Source organism: Hibiscus syriacus, unplaced genomic scaffold (assembly GCF_006381635.1).
Source record: "Hibiscus syriacus cultivar Baekdansim isolate YM2019G1 unplaced genomic scaffold, ASM638163v2 tig00110443_pilon, whole genome shotgun sequence".
Lineage (NCBI taxonomy): Eukaryota > Viridiplantae > Streptophyta > Magnoliopsida > Malvales > Malvaceae > Hibiscus > Hibiscus syriacus.
In genome coordinates this window covers 2,015,625-2,037,256 of record NW_024062739.1, presented here as the reverse complement: position 1 = coordinate 2,037,256, position 21,632 = coordinate 2,015,625, and the positions used below count along the sequence as shown (strand labels likewise).

General features: G+C 34.9%; 1 pseudogene; it reads right to left on the bottom strand.

Annotated features, from left to right (window-relative positions):
• Positions 1–17,434: 17,434 nt before the first annotated feature.
• LOC120125808 lies at positions 17,435–20,384 on the bottom strand (annotated as a pseudogene).
• Positions 20,385–21,632: the final 1,248 nt, after the last annotated feature.

The window sequence follows — 21,632 nt, the reverse complement described above, 5'->3', positions numbered from 1 at the left end:
GTATGAGATGAGAAAAGTTAGCAATAGGTTGTTGTACATGTTTCTTATACACAATAGGAGTCATGTTGATAATTACGATATATGGAGATCGTTGTCTGCATTATTCCAAATGTCACTAATATAATTGTCATCATTTGTGGGAATGAATGGTCATTCCATATTTAAGTATGTACAATAACTACAAAATTCAATAACTTTAAAGTAATATGTAAATTTACAATGTAGGTGGTAAAAATAGACTTTTTTAATGACAAAATTAATAAACACAAAGATTTGTTTCCAATATTTTGTCTAGTATGGTTCCCAAACGTGAAGTTTCCAAAAAAGTGTGTCGATACATTTATTGTAAGTATCGATCCCAAAAACATCGAATCCAATTATTATAAAGTAATAAGTAAAATATATCTGTTTAATGAGAGAATAGGTAAATAGATGTGTCGATACATTTATAAAACGTATCGATCCCAAAAACATCGAAACCCATAATTATAATGTAATAGGTAATTTTTCAATGTAACCGGTATAAATATACCAGTTTTATGAGAGAATATGTCTACATGATGTATTAACACTTTTTAAATTTGTGTCGATACGTTTTGTCCATAATGAATGCCCAAACTAGGTGCACGCATAAAGTGTCGATACATTTATAAAATGTATCGATCCCAAAAACATCGAAACCTATAATTATAATGTAATAGGTAATTTTTCAATGTAACCGGTATAAATATACTGATTTTATGTGAGAATAGGTCTACATAATGTATCGACACTTTTTAAGTTTGTGTCGATACTTTTTGTCCATAATGAATGCCCAAACTAGGTGCACGCATAAAGTGTCGATACATTTATGAAACGTATCGATCCCAAAAACATCGAAACTCATAATTATAATGTAATAGGTAATTTTTCAATGTAACCGGTATAAATATACCTGTTTTAAGAGAGAATAGGTCGATATAATGTATCGACACTTTTTAAGTTTGTGTCGATACTTTTTTGTCCAAAATGAATGCCCAAACTAGGTGCACGCATAAAGTGTCGATATATTTTCTAAAAGCATCGACCCCAAAAACATCAAAACCAATAATTATAATGTAATATGTAATTTTCAATGTAACCGGTATAAATATACCAGTTTTTTGAGAGAATAGGTAAACATAATGTATCGACACTTGTGGAATTTGTGTCGATACTTATTGTCCAGAATGAATGCCAAAACGAGGTGCACACATAAAGTGTCAATACATTTATAAAATGTATCGATCCCAAAAACATCGAAACCCATAATTATAATGTAATATGTAATTTTTCAATGTAACCGGTATAAATATATCGGTTTTATAAGAGAATAGGTCTACATAATGTAATGAAACTTGTGGAATTTGTGTCGATACTTTTCGTCCAGAATAAATGCTCAAACTAGGTGCACACATAAAGTGTCTATACATTTATAAAAAGTATCAATCCCAAAAACATCGAAACCGATAATTAAAGTGTTGAAATATCAATAATAGTTATTAATGTATTTTATATCTGCATGCAAATATATCGAAACAAATTATTAAATAATCGTTTTCAGTAATCTCCAGAATAAATGCTCAACAGAGGTGCATGAATAAAGTGTCGATACATTTATTAAAAGTATCAATCCCAAAAGCATCGAATAAGATAATTATAATGTAATAGGTAAATTTACAATATATCCTGTAGATATATACCAGTTAATTAGAAAATAGGTCTACATAATATATCGACACTTTTTAAATTGTGTCGATAATTTTTGTCCAGAATGAAGGACCAACCGAGGTGCACGAATAAAGTGTCGATACATTTATAAAAAGTATCGATCCAAAAAATATCGAATAAGATAATTATAATGTAATAGGTCAATTTCCAATGTAACTGGTAGAAATATACCGGTTAATTAGAAAATAGGTATACATAATGTATCGACACTTTTTAAATTTGTGTCGATACATTTTGACCAGAATGAATGCCCAACGAGGTGCACGAATAAAGTGTCGATACATTTATAAAACGTATTGATCCCAAAAACATCGAATAAGATAAATATAATGTAATAGGTACATTTCCAATGTAACCGGTAGAAATATACCGGTTAATTAGAGAACAGGTCTACATCATTTATCGACACTTGTGGAATTTGTGTCGATACTTTTTGTCCTGAATGAATGTCTAAAAGAGTGCACGCATAAAGTGTCGATACATTTAAAATTGTATCGATCCCAAAAACATCGAAACTGATAATTATAATGTAATATGTAACTTTACAATGTAACTGGTAGAAATATACCGGTTAATTAGAAAATAGGTCTACATCATGTATCGACACTTGTGTAATCTGTGTCGATACTTTTTGTCCAGAATGAATACGTAAAAGAGTGCACACATAAAGTGTCAATACATTTAAAATTGTATCGATCCCAAAACCATCGAAATTGATAATTATAAGGTAATAGGAAACTTTACAATGTAAGAGTGCAAGCATTTTATGGGAAAACTTGATTACATATCTGTTGCATAATTTTCCATGTGAGTAGTTGGGTTTAGGGTTTAAAATACTTGCAGTTGTGTGCAAATCCTATAATTCAACAGGTTCTCTTCAGCATGATAGGCATAATTACAAAGTTGATTCTAGGTTCGGTCTTCATTCAGAGCAAAAGGTACCGCTCTTGGTAAATATTTAAGTGCCAGATTTCTTGTGCTCTACCTCGAGGATATAGGGTACTACATGTACCTAACTAATTGGTCCCGAAACGTAAACGTATATCATTACAACTATCCTTATATAAAATTAAGAAAAATTCTTCAACAACTGAATACAACTATTATACATAATGTTCAATCATGCACTTCTTACGTTTGAGGGCTCTAAACCCTAAACCCTCAAAAGAAGCTTGCCTTACCAATTTCTAGCTTACCATTTGGACCCCCCAGGTTTTATTGGCTATGCAGTCAACATGATTAACTTGGATAATCCCAGTTACAGAACTAATTCCTGCCATGATTTCGGGAAACTCTAGTCTAAAGATTGTTTGACATTTATGTGATGATGCAGATGGAATATTAAATTATCTCGTAAGCCACAATCAAATAGACTAAGAGAGGAAATTTTGTTAATGTAAGGGAAATTTTGTATACGATTCATAATTTTGTATACGATTTATAATTTTGTACGTGAATGTAATTATGTATGAGATGAGAAAAGTTAGCAATATGTTGTTGTACATGTTTCTTATACACAATAGGAGCCATGTTGAAACTTACGATATATGGAGATTGTTGTCATCATGTGTCGGACTGAATGGCCATTCCATTCCGTCTTTGAAAAAATCAGTTGATGTAGGATGTGTGATTGTATTCAAACTGAGCTTTACTTGAGGGCATGTTAGTTTGTTATGTCCCTCACCGTTACAGAACCCACATCGCCTAATTTTCTTCTCAACCTTGTTCTTTGGTACTTCTTTTCGCTTGCGTTGTTTTCGTTGAGGGTCGCGAATGTTGTTTACTACACTACTCTGATTGACTGAATCATTCAAACCAAATGAGTTTTCAAATTCTTTTGTTAGCCTTTTCATCTAATCTCTTGCGGTTTTGAAAGACGCGTCTATCTTTGATGCAATGTAGCATAACCTACTCGACGTTACACGTAGAGCAGCGAACCATGCCATTTGCAATACTTCTGGAGGCACATTCAAGTCAACAAAACTGGGTGCAGAAGCCTTTGCGTCCTTAGTCCACCTACTTTGAATCAAAGACCTGGGCAAATATGTGGAATCCAAGTGCTTCAAAATGTGAAGTTGATAGCGATACGGAAGTCCAAAAGTCTTGAATTTTCTGCAGGAGCAATTTAGGGTTTTTGTACGAGAATCAAAATTAATTTCAAATGTCCTATTTTTTCTTTGTACTTCATCATAATATAATTTTGACATTCATCTGATAAGGACTGAATCTCTTCCTGAATCCGATACAATGTCTCCCGTTGAAGTTCATCTTGGAACGCACGAAAAGATTCGCGCATATAAATCTCATCAACATGGCTTTCAAGGTCAACCAGTTTTGTGATCTGGAAGGGCTTCGTCTGGGAACTCAAGTAATCCGCTTTCAACTCATTCATACGCATTCTACTAATTCCATCTTCAATTGCACGAACAACATCTAAATATGTCTTCTTGTGTTTCAGTGCAATCGCGAGTGAAGCATTCATAGACTCGTACCTTTGTGTTGAGTGAATATTGGAAAAGAAATGACTAGTTAGATATGCTTGTGCCCATAAGTGCCGAGTATTTCCCTTCTCAATCACCCATGGATGCTTTTCGATGTTGAATTTCGAAACAACCAAACACCATTTAATATCAAATTCGTCGGTTGTCCACCAGGAAGCCATGCATTTTAAGAATGTTGCTGTAAATTTTGGGTCACCAATGTTAGCTTGTGCATTGCGAGAAAGATGCCAAGAACATAATTTGTGCTTAGAATAAGGGATAACAGATTTGATATCCCTCTGCATTGCCCTATCCCCATCGGTGACAACTAAAATAGGCGATTTATTCATCATGGCTTCTAAAATATTTTGTAGCACCCACTCAAAATATTGGGATGTCTCATCAGTGATTATGGCAGTAGAAAATACAAGTGTGTTATGGGGATGATTGACACCGACAATAGGCATAATTGGCCGACCATACAAATTATCTTTGTACGTTGTGTCGAACGCAATTACATCACCGAAGTATGTGTAATCTGATCTCGATGTAGAATTCGTCTAGATAAGATTATGCAATGTCCCTGATTTGTCTACCGTGTATGTCATAAAAAAACCCAAGATCATCATGTTTCTTATAATCAAAGTAAGCAATAAGTGCATTCACATCCCCATCGACGATTTCCTTTGCTTTACCCCTTTGAAGTGCATTGTAGAGGTCTTTATGTGTAAATCCAACATTATGATAGCCCCTTGCCTGTTGCGTTAAATAGTTCATTACTTGTGATGTGCCAACACCGACCTCTTTTAATGCTGTTGCCTCATCGATATCAATCTTACTTACAGCTCTATTAGAACGCATAAATGATGTCATAGCAGGTGTGCACAATGCATGATTATGTTTCTAATAAGACTTACTTATAACCCAATGATCGTTTGTATTTCTTGTTGTAAGTACGACTCTAGCCTTGCATATTGTTCTTGTGACTGGCGAATGAGTGCATTGACGATCAACAGTATTGACTTTTAATACTCGAAACCCTTCTTTGGAACAAAAAAATTATTATGTCTTCACATTCCCTTCCACGCCAAGCCGTGTTGTTCCCCGACATGCACTAAACCAATGTTCCCGTGCGAATCCCTTGTAAAAGTACCAAGCTTGATCACGTGAAGAGAAGAGCTGACCAACCAATATGTCAAATTCATCATCATTATGTACTTCATGGCATTCCTCGGTTGGCTTAAAATTATCTGCATTAGTATGATCCATGGCAAAAAATTTGTTGTACGAGTTCAGTGGTCCCAATATGAGTTGATGGAGATGTAAGTAAAGGTTCATTGAACAACATGTTTCAGTCGTGCTTTCAATAGGATATGGTATTAGTAGTGGTAGTTGAAGGGTGGATACAACATTAAATTTACAGGACATATTTAGGTATGTAGAATAACCACAAAATTCAATAACTTTAAAGTAATAGGTAAATTTACAATGTAGGTGGTAAAAATAGACTTTTTTAATGACAAAATTAATAAACAAAAAGATTTGTTTCCAAAATTTTGTCCAGTATGGTTCCCAAACATAAAGTTTCCAAAAAAGCGTGTCGATACATTTATTGTAAGTATGGATCCTAAAAACATCCAAGCAAATTATTATAAAGTAATAAGTAAAATATATATATTTAATGAGAGAATAGGTAAAAACATGTGTTGATACATTTTCTAAAAGTGTCGACCCCAAAAACATCAAAACCAATAATTATAATGTAATAGGTAAATTAACAATGTAACTGGTATAAATATACCAGTTAATTACAAAATAGGTAAACATAATGTATCGACACTTGTGAAATTTGTGTCGATACTTATTGTCCAGAATGAATGCCCAAACGAGGTGTACGCATAAAGTGCCGATACATTTATTAAAAGTATCGATCCCAAAAACATCAAAACCGATAATTATGATGTAATAGGTAAATTTACAATGTAACCGGTATAAATATACCAGTTTTATGAGAGAATAGGTCAACATAATGTATCGAAACTTTTTAAATATGTGACGATACTTTTTTCCAGAATGAATGCCCAACGAGGTATACGAAGAAAGTGTTGATACATTTAAAATTGTATCGATCCCAAAAACACCGAAACTAATAATTATAATGTAATAGGTAAATTTGCAATGTTACCGGTATAAATAAACCGGTTTAGTTAGAAAATAGGTCAATATAAGCTCTACCTATTACATTATATAAACGCTGCCTAATATGTTATTGTACTTGATAATATTTCTGGTTAAATGCCTATTACATTATATAAGCGCTACCTAATATGTTATTGAACTTGATGATATTTCCAGTTAAATGATATAACATAACAGGTCTAAATTTTAACCAGTCACTTGTTTAACCAGTCACGCCGTTTTTTACCCATTTTTTAACCGCCGCACAGTAGAACTTCCCCTTTTATCCATTTCCCTCTTTCTTTTCTTCTTTGAGAATGAAAATCAGAGGCCTAAATTTATCATGGTCACCACTCCTCTTACAACTCCAATGATGATTTTGCAACCCCGAAAGAGTCCCTTTTAATCTGTATTTTTCCCGATATATCACCCTTTGACTTTATATTTCCCTGTTAGGCACCCTTCAGACCATTTTTCCCGATCTAATAACCTTTTCAGTAAGGCGCGCCCCCTGTAGCGCTTTACGCTGATATGGCGCCACGTGGGGTAAGGTGCGCCCCTGTAGCACGCTTTATGTTGAGTTGGATACACGTGGCTATAGCACGGCCCCTGGGGCGTGCCTTACTCCACGTAGGGCTATAGCGCGGTGCAGGGGCCGCACTTTTCAATTATCACATGCTCAATTATCAGACATGCATAATGCAAGGCGCGGTGCAGGGACCACGCCTTACATAATTTACCCGAACTTCTCGGCTTTAAAGCATCCTCTCTCGGCTATAAATAACCCTCTCCCCGTAAACTCTCTCACCAACAATCCTTTCAACCAGTAAATAACACCCGACAATCCTCTTATATTTGATTCAGAAGTTCGTTCGATCTTTCGTTATAAGGTAATTTTGTTATATTATATTTTTATAAATATATATGATTATTTGAAAAAAATATTATACTAATTGTTTTCAATTAATTCTGTGTTTGTAAAATTGGAAAGCGAGAGCATACGTCGAAATATTTTTGCGGTGCAGGTAATAATATAAAATTATATTATTTAAATTATTTACGTTCATGTGTAAAAATTTTATTGTGTTATATTTTCGTTCATATATTATTTATTTAATCAGGTTTATTTCAGTTGTTTTTTTTTGCAGATATAATAATGTCGCACTTTTAAACTCTAAGAATAGCGCGACTTTCAACTATTGTTTATTATGATGGAGAAATTCGAAAAGATGAAACCGACGTTGTTTTCGTATCAAATGAGATTGTTAAAATATCATTCAAGATAAACATAACTCTTGAGGAGCTGATAACGAAGATTTCGAGGAAGGTTCATGTTAGAAGTAGTAGAAGAATGTCGTCGTTGCAGTATAAATTTCCAACATCATTGTTGCCATTAACTTATACAGCATTCGAACAATCGAACAATAATGATGTTGAAATGATGGCTGATTCTCAAAGTAATTATTCAGACGCCGATATTGAGATGTATGCAAAGTTTGTTAAAGTGCGTGTTGTTCAGGGTCAGTCATTAAGCTCTCACTATGGGCTCGCTGAACAAGTTGATCAAGTTGACAACCCGACTACAGTAATGTGTAATGATTTTAATGCCATAATGGGAAATCCGCATCATGGTGCCATCACATCAACTTCAATGGGGAGACATTCATCTTCAACTCCTTACGATATGTACCGAGGCGGGTCTACGAACAATCCGTATGGCAACATCGCGTCCAGTTCAAGGGGAAGGCATTCATCTGCAAATTTCTTTGACCTTAATATGGAGATGCCATCGACGCAATAATCTGTGTAGTTTCCATTTGACACGATGACTTCAAGCTCCAGGGGGAGGCATTCCACTATGAGCTTTTTCAATCTCAATGTCGATATGCCTTCTAGCTCAAGGGGAAGACGTGCAAGTAGTAGGTTCTTCGAGCGAAATGTGGAGAGCATGGAGGAATCATCATATCCACCAGAAGAACCGCTTCGTGAGCCTGGTGCGGATGGTGCTGAGACTGGGCTATTCATTCACCCAGAATCACCGCAATTCAACTCCGATGATGATGTAGATGAAGATCCCTCAAATGTGGCACAAGCTGACCCTCCAGCACACATGTATGAAGTTGATTATGGTGCAATGTATGGGCCAGAATTTACGGATATGCCTCATCTCGGTAACTATGGATATTACTCATCAATAAATAATGGTGAGTTATCTTTAGGCATGGAGTTTTCAAGCAAAGAAGAAGCGATGATGGCTATAAAAAATTACAATATCCATAATTATGTTCAATCAAGAGTCGACCGCTCCACGATAGAAAAATATGTATGCTATTGTGCTCGACGCAAAACCGGATGCAATTGGATGGTTCGCGTATCGAAGAAGAGGAGAAAAAACAATAGATGAGAACTAACAATATACAACGGTCCTCACACCTGTTTTGCTGGATGGGTCAACCAAGATCATCCTAACTTGGACTCTGAAGTGATATGCCAAGCACATGCCCATGGTAAAAGCAAGATCTCATATAGCTGTTGATGTGTTGATTTCAGCTATACAATCGCAGTATGGTACACTGTCTCCTATAAAAAAGCTTGGTTGGCAAAACAAAATGCTATTGTCAAACTTCATGGCGAATGGGATGCATCTTACAACGAACTTCCAGGCTGGTTTAGGCTGGTGCGGAGGTTGAATCCTGGGATAATTGTAGACTTCAAAACCTCCTATGTATACCATAATGATCGAGTTCTTCGTGATTGATGCCAATTCTATCAAGTTTTTTGAACTTACCCACAGTGCGTTAATGTTATCAAATATTGCAAGCATGTGGTCCAGATCGACGGGACTTTCTTGTATGGAAAATACAAGCAAGTATTATTATTGGCAGTTGTCCAAGATGGCAATCGCAACATTCTTCTAGTTGCTTTTGCTCTTGTTGAAGGAGAAGATATAGATTCTTGGGCTTTTTTCCTCCGAAACCTACGTGCACATGTTATCACGAGGGAAAAAATATGTGTCATTTCAGATCGCGGAGCTGGGATCAAAGTAGCAATAGAGTCTTTGGGTCCAATGTGGCAACCACCCTTTGTCCAACATAGGTATTATCTCCGACACATTACTGCGAACTACCATGGAAGGTACAAGAAGAATGATGAGCGTCAATTAATTGTGCGCATATGTAAGTGAAACTGATGTAGTTTGTTTTCTTTCGATCATTTTAATTTTGCAAAGAAAGCAAGTTAGTAAGTTATACATTTTTTGATCAGGTTACGAACTACTTACTCAAACGTTTGAATCAATGCTTCAAGATTTACGGGAGAAAAATGAGGAATGATACGATTACATCAGCCTCATCGATAAAGAAATGTGGAAAAACGCATATGATGATGGATATCGATATGGACACATGACGACCAACTTGGCTGAGGCAATCAATTTAACCTTAAAGGGTGCATGTCACTTACATGTAGCGGCTTTGATAAAAACTACATATTTTCGTTTGGGGTACTTTTTGTGAAGCTCGGGGGACAAGCTCAAACCTGGATGTAAAGCGGTCATGTCTATCACCCTATATTAGTTGCATATCTATAAAAAAAATTGCTGCATCAAATGGAATGTCAGTAACAAGCTTCTTGATAAGACATGAAATGTTTCGTGTCACAGAGTTACCGCGACCTCTTCAAGGGATTGAAGCTGTGTCGTTAAGAGTAAACCTCCAGGATAGAACGTACGACTGTGGGTATTTACAAGCTCTGAAGTATCCATGCTCTCATGTGATAGCAGCTTGCTCGCATACACGTCAAGACTATAATTGTTTTGTAGATCTCATATACCTACTATCTGAAGTTTTTAACGTATACAAATTTGAGTTCCCCCTATAGGTAATGACAAAGACCCTGATAAAGTTCAGGATTGGCTTCCGATTGTACCAAATCCAACTTTATTGAGGGAGCGTGGTCGTCCAAAATCCAATTGAATTCATTGTGATATGGATTTTCGAGAAAGATCTAGACAAGACAGAAGATGTGGGCATTGTAGAAACCCAGGACACTAGAAAAACATGTCCACTTCTGTTGTTATCAAGTAACAATTGATGAGGAAATGATGTAGTTATTTATCAAATAAGAATTCTTGTACTTTAATTTGCATTTACTTCAAGTTAATGTCATTCGATCTTACAATAAGTGACAAACTGAATAAAGTTATCGAACACAATTATTAAATTTTATCATAACAATAACAATTTGGTATTTGAATATAATTTTAAATACAACAAACTTATAAAAAGTATTAAATGGTAAACAAAATACAATAACTGATATTAAATGGTAATAAACAAAATTAACCAAAATACATTAACAAAAAATCCAACAAATTTAACAAAATAAATTAAAATAAATCCAACCAAATTAATGAAATAAAGTAAGTATTAAATGATAAATAATAAAAAAATTACAATAAAAAAGTCTAATAAACAACTAAATAAAAATATAATAAAAATAAAATATATCGATGCCTGCGACGCAAATGTATTCTTCAGGGCGGTGGCTGTCGGTCAGGAGGATTTCTTTGTATCAGTGGTTGTGACTCCTCGCTGTCATCATCATTACCATCATCATCGTCGTCGTGCTGAGCAGCTACATTAGGTTGATGAGGAGCTGATGACGATGAAGCACCTCCATAGAATAAGGACCCTGGAGGTGTATGACTGACTATCCCAGCGGCCTGCGAAAACTGGGAAAACTCATAAAACCCAGACATCGCTGAGTGTGAAAACTGTACATGAGGTGTATGTGCTTCGGCCATGGGTGATGAGGCTGAACCCGACAAAATGTGGGCATATGAACCCAAGTCGGATCTGTAAACATAGACCCATAATATCCTCCAGGAGGGGTCATAAAACTATGTGACGGTGGCGGTGGCAGTGTTATAAAACCAGGTGACAGTGGCGGCGGCGGCATCGGACAAGGGAACGGCAATGGCGACATCACATATGGATGCAGAAGGTAAGTCACTATAAACGGTGGCTGTTATGAAGGTCCTGCTGGTGCAGCTGAGGATAAACCAGAAGCACCTACTCTCCGTCCACGAGTCGGGGGACGATGATTGTGTCGGTGAACGTCTCTATCGATGTCGCTGAAAGGTCCGCCCTCGTGCATCATCGGAAAGCATAAACGGTTTCCCGTTACTGTTAAACCACTCGTAATAACCATCAGCAACCATCAAGAGGTCAGTAAAAATGGGCTCTCTACAGGGAAGGCGTCGATGTCGATCCTCCCAAAGCACGACCCACTCGTGATGCCTCACCAGCCAATCTGTATCGTTCTTGGCACGTCTATCTGTGCTATACAACTCATCCATATTGCGAGGTGCTTCCGAAATTGATTGAAAACAACCAAATTGTCAGAGCACGCGATCAGTGGAGTACCACTCGACGATCGCATAACAGATCAAAGAGACCATCGCCATCCAAACTCTAATGAGCCCCTCAACTCAGGTGAGATCACCATCCTCATATCATCATTAGAATATGGCACCCATTCAAACTAAACCAAATATATATAATTTTTATCAAAATAATAATCTAATTATACAACTATAATCTAAAATCGATTTTTAAACATTAAAATGCATACATGTGTGCCAGCCTTCTGATCGATTAACACCCTAATTTTTTCTAAATCATCAGGTAGTTCCTGATGATTTTTCCTATCAGTAGACCACCTATTCAAGGAAAACAAAATTTATTATACACTGTATAAAATGATTAATATACGAAATCAGTTTTATAATTACCTCAAGAGTAGCGGAAACACGAATGGGTTCTTGACAACGGGACATAAAAAGGGCAATCGATACCATGCCCAAGATTGCAGCAGCAGGAGACATCCGCCGATAGCATTTTTCTTGTAGTCAGTGGCTCGACACATCTCCCTGTACAGGAAAGCCAAAACTGTCGAGCCCCAACTGAGTGATCCGGCCAGACGAAAGTCGCCAAGATGTCATAACCACATACAGTAAACTTGGTTGCGCGATTTGTTCGGCATCAGCAACCCTCCTATCAGTTGTAGTATGCATGCTCGTGCATACATTTTAACTTCATCATCAGAGGCGTCCTCGCTCAACTCCCGAAAATTGGTATCTAACCAACTTAACGATATCCGACCACCGTTAAAACTTTCCGGGACACGTCCTAGATAGTCCCGGCACAAAGCAGTCCATGAACCATACGCCATCCCCGATATCACATCTCCATCCACCGGAAGCCCTAGGTGCATAGAAATATCCTCAAGTGTAATCGTGCACTCTCCGCACGGAAGATGGAATGTGTGGGTCTCCGGCCTCCACCGCTCCACTAAGGCATAAATAAGGTCTGGTTCTATCTTACAATGACCCTCATATCTACCTATGTGACCGAATCCAGCCTCTACTAAATACGACAAGATACAACTAGGTATCACTAACTTAAGGTTCCTAATAAAAGGATCTAATACACGGTCCCTCTCCTAAAATTAAATAATTACAAAAATTAATTTTTAAACTAATAATCATGCATTAAATAAATAAATAAATAAATTATTACTAAAAATTTAAATTATATTAAAACATTAAAATGTTACCGTATCAGCAAAATGTTGCAATATATGATTTACATCTAAGCAAAGTAGACCTCCTTTCATTTTATATCTGCAAATAAATTTTAATTAAATTAAATATTAAAAAATTTAAATACTTAAATAAATTAAAAACAAAATATTAAATATAATAAAATATACATTAAACAATTAAAATATAATATAAGAGTATTTGAGAGAAGTTGAGAGGATTTGGTGTGATGAAAGTGATTGTGAATGAGGGTATTTATAGGAAGGGGGTGGGGTGTAAACGACCGGGGGTAGGTGGGTAATTAAACCTAAGGCACGCCGCAGGGGCGCGCCTTACTGACGCATGTCAGATTTAAAGGTAAAGCGCGGCCCCTACCCTGCGCTATACCCCACGTGGCACCAGATCTGCGTAAAGTGCGCTGCAGGGGGCGCGCCTTACCCCACGTGGCGCCAGATCAGCGTAAAACGCACTGTAGGGGGCGCCTTACTGCAAAGTGTGTTAGATCGGAAAAAATAGTCTGAAGGGTACCTGACAGGGAAATATAAAGTCAAAGGGTGATATATCGAGAAAAACACCCTTTTAATCTCAGAATAAAATCACCAAACACTAGATCCTTGAACCGATATAAAAAGGAACCCCAGACATGAATAAATATAAATAAACCCAAAGACCATAAAAGCATTACCTTCGGCCGTTGAAGGCATCACCTCCCATCAGATGAAGATGCGGTGGCCACCCTCGAAGAAGAAAGGTAGAGTTTTTGAATCTATTTTTTTTGTTTTCTTTCTCTATTTTTTTGTTATGTGTTGATGATGATCAAAGACTCTGATTTTTTTTCTCTATATTTTTTTTACTTTTGCTCTTGATTTTTGGTTCTCACGAGCTATCATTTTAACATTGATGAGCCTCTAAATCTTTTATTGTGGATTACTCTCCCCAATAGCCTAAGGAGTCTCCGCTTCTCACATGTTTCCTCTCCCTGACCACCATAGGGTTCGACAGACTAAGGTAACAGAGCTTAACCTCTCTCTTTATTCCTAGTAGTTTCGAAACAAAAACACACACACATCTCACTGGAAAACAAGAAAATGAATAAGAAAAATACCTTAGTAACTTGTTATTGCTTTTCAAGAAAATAAGGAATGACCTATGTTATAAAAATTTCCTTTTGTGTTTTTTTCGAATCCCTCACGAACTCCTCTCCTTTTTTTTATTCTCTCGGTTAATTGGTTTTTAAAAATGGTCTCTGGTTCTTCTCCCCTTTCTCATTTCTGTCTGTGATTGCTTTTTCCTTTTTCTAGGTTCAGTTGTTCCTTGTCAATAAAAACTGAACCCTCGTTTTACAGTTTCTTTTCCCTTCTTTTTTTCTTCCCTTGTTGGATACAGGCCCGGCCCTGAAGGTAGGCGAGGGGGGCGACCGCCTAGGGCCCAGATTTGGAGGGATCCATTCTTATGATATAACATACATGTGTTTCACACACTTATGATTTATCATTTTAACGAGCTTATGATTTATCATGTTTGTTTCTGACATTTCAACGGGATTCAACGGAGGGGGCCCAGGTTAGGAGGCCTAAGTTATTTTCCAATTTTCATTGATTTTCCAATCTGTTTCTGAATACGGCATGCTTCTGTCCGCTCCACTATACACTAGGGGCCGTTATATTTTATACCATGCTTGCACCCATTTTTTTAGGGCCCTTATATTTTATTTTGTCTAGGGTCCTTAAAATGTTAGGACCGGCCCTGGTTGGATATCCCCCACGTCCTCAGAATCTGTTTTCCTCTCCTTGTTTATTTGTTGCAGGCACGTGGAAATGGTTGAGGAGGAACAAGATAACTGGCCTCTAGAATTTTGGATGGCCTTGGTTCGGGCTTGTTTCGATTGGGTCTCCATTCGCCGAGTGTAGTGTTTCCTTGTAACTGGGTCTTTAATCCCCCTTTGGACCTTGTAATAAACCTAGAAACATAAAATAAAAAATATTATTATATGTAAATGTATATATATATATTTATATAAGTAAAGCTCGAACAAAACCCTGAACAAAAACGAGCATCTATAAAATTATCAAATTCAAGAACCCTTATATTCTTTTTAATATAAATATTATAGTTAATTGCGTCATATATCTCTAAACTATAACTTTTATTTTAAATTGGTCCTTAAATTTTAAATATTCTAATTTCATCCCTAAACTATGATTCTTATTCTAAATTAGTTCTTAAACTTTTGAACATTCTAATTTCATCCCTAAAATATGACCATCACTTTAAATTGATTCCCAAACTTTTGAATGTTCTAATTCCATCCCCAAACCATCAGAATGTGTAATTAGTTTCAACCATAGTTCAACCTAAATTTTATTTTTTTGGAACATATAGTAATATAACTTGGCCTTACGGTTTATTAACAAGAGATGTGATTAGTATATGCATATAGTTTGTGATGAAATTGGAATGTTCAAAAAGTTTTTGGAGTAATTTAGAATGTAGATAATAGTTTGGGGATGAAATTGAAATGTTCAAAAATTCAAGGACTAATTTAGAATGATAGTCATAGTTTAGAGATGAAATTAGAATATTTATAAGTTTAAAGACCAATTTAAAATGATAATTATAGCTTGGGGACATCTGATGGAATTAACTCTAAATATTAAAAAGGCAAAGGGCTTACTTTGAAAAAGGAAGTTTTTCCAATTTCATTTGACACACCTGCGAGGAATATGTAGCAGCCATGGCAGAATATGCTTATTGCATTGTTTAATACTACCAATTGTTATTGGCTGCCATTTTGAAGAAAATTGGATAATATTAAATGTTGAATGCAGCCCAAAGAGAAAATGTGTTATCCTGATAAGTATTGAATATTATTACATATTCGATATTTTATTGATATTGTTTTCAATATAATATATAAAAAATATAAATTTATATTAATTATTTTTATTAGATTAATATTTACTTACACGATATAAAATTCTTTTAATTTTATATAAATTTAGGATTGTTGGATAAGTAAAAAAAATGTGAGTTAACTCATTGTTTTTTTTATAGTGAATATATTTTCATTTTTTACTGTTAACCTCAATGATTTATTTTCATTCATTCGACGGTCTTAAATATGTGTAAAACTAAAAGAGTTTTATTATGTGTAATAGTATCTTATCTCATTTATATATATATATATTAATTTATTATCAGTCGAGAAGAAGATAACAATTTGTAACAAGTAGGGATGGGTATGGGATCCAAATCTAACGGGTTCCGATCAGACTTGATCCGATTAGGTCAGATTTAAAAAAAAAATTGTATTCGGACCGGGTTCGGGTTTAAGGTGAAAAATACTCTCCTGAGAAAAATATATAATTTTACCTTTATATTTAGGGTTAATTGCACTAATATCCTTTTATATATTATTTTTTTCAATTAAATTCATATTTTTATAGAATAAAATAATATATATGTAATAAATATAATATTTCGGGTCGGATTCGGATTTTATCTCAGAAAGTCGAGTAGGGTGGAGGGTGCATACTTTTCGGGTCGGGTTAATCGAAAATCCGAACCGACTCATGTCCATCCCTAGTAACAAGTGGCATTAGAGTGATTATTTAATTGTTTGATTTCAAGTTAAACACTTCGTAAATGGGATAGGTAAAGTGGACAATCATGATAATATCCCATAAACGAGAGTGTCACGAGATTAAATTTGAGATGATGTCACGGTTCGAAAAGATAAGAAATATTAATCTCACATTAGAAAGGAAAAAGAAAATCTCGAAAAATACAATCTATCATACAGAAAATTAAAATTTAAAAAATTCATAATGATTGATTAAATTTAAAACGATTAGTATTGTTATAGCATAATATATATAAACATAAATTAATATCAATTGTTTCATTTTATATGTATTTCAATTCAGGACGAGTATTTCAAGTTAGATGAGTCCAAGGTGCAACTGTTTAGTAGAAAATATTATCAAGAAAATAAAAATGTGTAGAAAGTAGAATATTCCTCCACTAATCAGTAAAACATTGAAAAATGGTAGAACATTAGTGAAAAAGATCCTAATTTTTAGTTGGAAAAAAAGTTTTTACAATATCACTTCAATGAAGTTGGTTCGCTTTCTCCACCAATACCCACCAAATGGATACATACAACTTATATATATTAGATATTTGATTTATATTTTTATATTATAATTTTATATTTTATAAAAATTTTAATATATATTTTTAAAGATTTTAGACTCCATCCTGATATAAAATTATACGTTCATCATTATATATATATATATATGTGGAATTCTTTAGGGAGAGTGAAATATGGAATTCTTTTGATCTTCAATTTGGAACAAATCTTCAAATCAACACACATGTATAAAAATAAATCACAGTTCAATAATTACTAATGAAATAAAAATAAATCACAGTTCAATAATTACTAATCAAATGCTTTCCCTTTCTCTCAAAATCTATCATTTGATGAATTTTTTTTTGTGAAGAAGCAACACTTGCCACCTTAGGCACATAAACAGGAAATTCATCAATCTCATCAATCCATGGGTTCTTTTCCTTTGCTGGATTAATGGTCCTCAAATCTTCCCAAACAGCACTGTTTCTTTTAAACCCTGACCCGAATGCGATCTGTCATGTCCGATCACCTTTCCGGATCCTCCCTTTCCCTTTGGAGTAAGCCAGTTCATACCACAACGAACTGCTCGATGTGTTCCCGAACCTGTAAAGTCTCATCCTTCACGGCTCCATGTGCCAATCGGTGAGCTCGACGTTTTTCTCGAGCTCATCTAGCACGGCTCTCCCTCCTGCATGGATGCAGAAGTGCTCGAAAGCTAATTTGAAATCCAGGATGTATGGCCTGATCTTCATTTTGAAGACTTTCCTAGCAACCAGGGTAACGAAAAACAATAATTGTTCGGACATGGGAAGGACCAATGGTCCCAAGGTGGTGATGTTGGTCTTTAGGGCTTCGCCGGCAACCGCCATGAGGTCTTTCGAGAGTGAAACGCCGATCCTTTTGGTGTTATCCTCGCGTTGGAAGACAAAGCTGTAGCATATGGGTGCGTACGGTGTGGATGAGTTGATATTTCGAACGGCGACGATCGGACAACTTATTCGAGAGAAGGATTGCTGCACCACCCATACGGAAAAGGCAATTCGAGACAAGCATAGATCGGTCGTTACCAAAGTACCAATTCAGAGTAATGTTCTCCATGCTCACCACTAAGGCATATGAGTTAGAGTGGAGCTGTAATAAAAGCAACATAACATATAAGTCACCTAGTTCAAATTCGAATTCGAATTCGAATTCGAATTTAATTATTTAAATTGATATAGCTGAAATTTAGTATCGAAACCTTTTCGAATTTAATTGATTATAATAATACTCATCTTTCATTTAACCTAGTTGGCCTAATAAATTCATCATCAGTGCTCATTCTTAAATGTACCTCACCTACTTGATCCAATTGCCAGTCTCAAGCACAAGTGGTAAGATACATGAAATTTTGTGCATGAGCATACTTCATTTTCGGAGTTTTTGATTTTGAATCGACCGATTATATAATCGAAACTCATCTTATTACGGATTTATTTAAAATGAAATTCAATATGTACTCAGAGACGGAACACAAACGGGATTAAAGGGGTTATGTTCCGCTCAAAATTTTAAAAGTTTTAATTTTCTTAAATTTTTTTTAAAAAAAATTAATTTATCCCCCAAAATTTTTAAAAATTAAAATTAAGTTTTAATATTTTTAATTTTCTTAATTAAACACACTCCTTTAATTTAAAAAAAATCATTTAACCTTTCAAAATTTTAAAAATTGTAGTTAGACCCTAATTTTTCTGAGAAAAATAAACCAAACCCTTCAAAAATTTTAAAAATCTTTATTTAAATCTTTAATTTTTTAAAAAAAATTTAAGTTACTTAAACTCTATCACCAAATTTCACCATATATTTGTAAGAGTTGTTTAGCAAGGTCAATAGAAATGAGTCCAACACTGCAACCCATTCCACCAAGATTATAGCTCAAAATGTTGCCTCTAAGCTTGTACCTATTGACAACCATGGCGGAAAGCAACGGTGTGGGATTAAACAAGATGCAATTCACCACAAGGATACCGATATCCTTGGCTTTAACACCACTCTTCTCCAACAGCTCATCAATGGCATCAAACATCACCGCCTCAGCCTCTTTCCTCGCCTCCGCCATGCAGGGGTTCGGCGGAACACGCATTACCGCCTCCGGCAAGTACGTCTTCTACTCTAAACCGTGTTGGAAAATAGACTGCAAAATAACACCGTTACCACTGACAGGAAAGATAAATTATAATTTAAAAGAAACATATTAGAAACCGTGTCGTGGTATTAATCACTGCCTTAGAAAAGAATTCGCCCTGATGTGTGTAATCGCTGCAGTAGACAGACCGTTCCCCCGAGGTTAACACGGCTCTCCAAGAATTCGTACACCCGAAAACTAGAGTGAACTCGGTGGTATTGCTCTTCTCTCAACTCAAACAACACTCGAAAGAGAGGAGTGTTTTCAAAGCAAATGTTTGCTTAGGATGATTCAAAATGAATCAAATTGCCCACTATTTATAGGCTAAATATTGAGAGTAAAATTGTCATTTCCAATACTAGTGGTTTGAGCATTATTACATTTAATATTATTGAATTGAGCATTATTAACATTCAATATTAGTGAATTGAGCATTATCAATATTCAATACTAGTTGATTGAGCATTATCATTATCATTATCAACATTGAGCATTATCAAGAAATGACAATTTTGAGCATATTTACAATGCTAGTGGGATAACCTAATTTGAGCATTATCATTATCAACATTGAGTTGAGCTTTCGAGTATCTTCTTTTGAAAAGCCAAGTTCTCGTCGGTGAAACTCCCGGGCAAAGCAGATCTCTCCATGAAGATTTCCCTGGTGCAAATACGCTCCGGTTCCGGCTTGTAACAAGCGAAATCGACCAAGTAAACTTTCCGGGACGGCTGGTGAAGTAAAGCGTGGCTAAGAAATTCAAAAGGCCTAACTAAACATAGGGTTACCGAGACCAGATTGAACTTGAGCTGGTCCCATAGTTGAACCAAATCCATGAACTGCGTCGAGAGATAAGCCGAAGCAATGCATAAGAGCGGCACCAGCATTAGATACATGGCGTTGAAGATTAAATAATGGTAGTCGAGCTTTACGTATTTTAATCTTACTGAAAGAAGAAAATTCGGGAGATTATTGTTTGATCTTCTTTCGTTTGATGAATCTGTAGTTTGAACATTAACTGGGTCGGGATTCATGCTTTTTCTACTCTCTTCTGCCATTTTTTTTTTGCTGTGAAACAAGTTTCGAGCAAAACCCAGATCGGAAAGTTGATCGGAATCGAGAAAAATGAAAACTTTGGTTCGGATTTTCCTAGGAAACGAAGGAAAGTGTGGGAAAAAAAGAGTTAAAAGGGGAGAATTTAAAGAGCTTGGGGGAGAGATGGAAGGATACAACTACCCCAACGAACTTTTAATTGTTAACACACACCTTGGCATTGAATTTGCTAACCGGGAAACTACACTTCGTTTTTTTAAGGGAATTAGAAAACCCCATTTTTGCACTTATATAATTAATTTTGGGTAAAGTATACTTGGTTGAACAACTTAACATATTAAAAAATAATTTATTTTAAATGATACGAGATAATTACAACGAATGATATTAATTCAAAATCTTTCTTAGTTATTGATAACATACATAATGTGAAATCTTTCTAACAAGATTAGGGGTTTGAATTCTAATATTGTGAATTGAGCAAACTGAGTTGAGAGGGTTGATCCGAAAATGTCTCTACAATACCCCGTTCTAATTAGTCAATCAATAAATTAAACATAAGTGATTATAAAAAAAATAATTTTAGTGGACAAAATTTTAAAATTATTTATTTTAGTTCAAGCTTAAAATTTTAGTGATTATTTATGTACTATGTATAAATTGTGGATTAATTATTTTTAATAACGTTGATTAAATTTTTGTACTTTAATTTTGGTCAATTCTAACTAAATTACCAGAGACTTGAAATGATCAAATTAAAGAATATAAATTAAATCTACTATGTAATAAACAATGGTAAATAGAAATTTCTCAAATTTCTATTAATTATTGTATATAAAGTTAAACAATTGGATAATTTGTGTGTCATCATTTAATTGGTTAAATAAAATTAATTAAAATTTTTATTTAATTATTAGTGTTAAAATTAAAAAATATTAAAAAATAATACACCATGCCACGTCAACATCACTATTAAATTTAAAAAGATTATTATTTTTAATTTAATCATTTAATCTTGACAATGCTCATATTTTGATTACTCCACAGCTAAATTATAAATTGTATAATGACACAATAATTTACACTAAAACGATATCGTTTTGAATTTCTGAAAGTTATCTCCAACGATACGTGAGTCCCAAAATTTTTCATTAAACTAATTTCATCCTCCTTTTTAATTAGAATACACTCCAAATTCTATTAATCTAGCGTTTATCGCTTTGATTTCTTATTCTCTAATTCCCGTTGTCCATCGTTGAATGGAGAGC